This window comes from Primulina huaijiensis, chromosome 6, assembly GCF_012295235.1.
Source record: "Primulina huaijiensis isolate GDHJ02 chromosome 6, ASM1229523v2, whole genome shotgun sequence".
NCBI lineage: Eukaryota > Viridiplantae > Streptophyta > Magnoliopsida > Lamiales > Gesneriaceae > Primulina > Primulina huaijiensis.
The window spans coordinates 13,906,699-13,908,405 of NC_133311.1; positions in this window are offsets into that span (position 1 = coordinate 13,906,699).

Below are 1,707 nucleotides of genomic sequence, written 5' to 3' on the forward strand. Positions count from 1 at the left end.
ATATATATAATGTGATGAAGCATATAAAAATTAAACTTACTTCACAAAATTAAATATGTAGTAAAGTTAAATGTGTAAAATGACAGCTTTGGAATCAAGAATTTTTTTATACCAAAAAAAATAAATATTCTACCATCCTTGCTTTATCGATGATACCTAAAATAAAGATGGTTATATATATACAACCTAATCGATAGATCACTTCTTAGCATTATTGTCAAAACTGTTTTGGACAAATGTGAAATGGGCAACCCTGCTGAATAGTTAATAGAAAATAATACATTTGAGGGGTTGCAAACAAAAAATACATTATGAAATAGGGACAAAATCTTATGTTACATTTCTTGCTCTAAATCATGTTATATTTTGCTCAAGCAAGCTCCATTTAAATAAATTATTAAAACTCAACTCATTAAATATCATGTATGAACAAAATACAATTAATCATCAATAAAATATTCAATTCATCTATTTTTTAAAAATAAATCGATAATAAATTATACCACAAGCATAATAAATGATTAAAAAATATAAAAAAAAAAGATAAATCGAATGTTTTATCAATAATTAATTGTATTTTGCTCATACATTGAGTTTAGTTCGTTTATTTTTTAATAATTTGTGCAAACATAGCTAATTATTTGAGAAAATTATAGCATGGTTTAGAACACCAAGTGTAGCAGATGATTTCATCCCTCTGATGACAACGTTAGAAAGAATTGGTCTAGAGGATCTACAAGAACTTACAGAATCTTTTGCAAATCTCAAAGTTGTAGATCTGAAGATGAACACGACTGGGGTTAACAACCTACTATAACCTGGTTATCTTCGCAAGAACCACCAAGAGAAAGTATGGGATCTCAGAATATAAATATGAGAGAATCCGAACCAGACTTTTATACTGGTGGAGAATCACATCCAGCGGGAACAAGGTCAAGGAAGAATCAAATTCCTTTGCATCAAACACCCTATGGGAAATCTGTTTTAGAACCAAGAACACTTGATCTCAATAGACAAGGATTCATTAAACTTCTGGAAATGAGTCTTATGGGATCTGTTAAAATTATTTGGGACATGACTTCGGTAGAAACCAAAAAGTCAGTTCTAGCCGTAGAATCTCTTAGCGAGATAGCCGGAATAATGGCTACCTAGTTTAAAGCACAATTTATAGGGGTAGACTATTTTAACAGTTAAGATACAGAGAAGAAAAAAAATATACTCAAGCTCTGTATAGTCTTGAATTACGTGATATATGTTTAGTGGATGAATACATTATGTTATTCACTAAATATAGATGAAATTCAGGAGTAGAAGAAGATATAGCAATGCAGCTCTTCTTCGCTAAGATGCCAAGTCCCTGGAGAGAAATGTTAATCAGGGAATATGTTTCTTGCAATTCAGATACATTGGCACGAAGAGCCTCTTTCCTTGAAGGAAAATTGACAGAATGGTGCCATTTGACAGCATTACAAAAGAATTACAAACGTTTAAGGGGTATTAACAAACGTACTCCTTTGTGTTGTAAGGAAAATGATCTTCCAACGATTATTGGAAGTAAACCACAGAAGCATAAAAGGAAAAGTTTTAGAACTAATTCTTATGCTAGAAGTTGAAGAAGTTCTTGGAAACCAAGAACAATTTGATCTAGACAAAAAGCCAGATCTTATAAATCTGGACAAAGAAGCAGACCATCAAGAAGTAGGATAT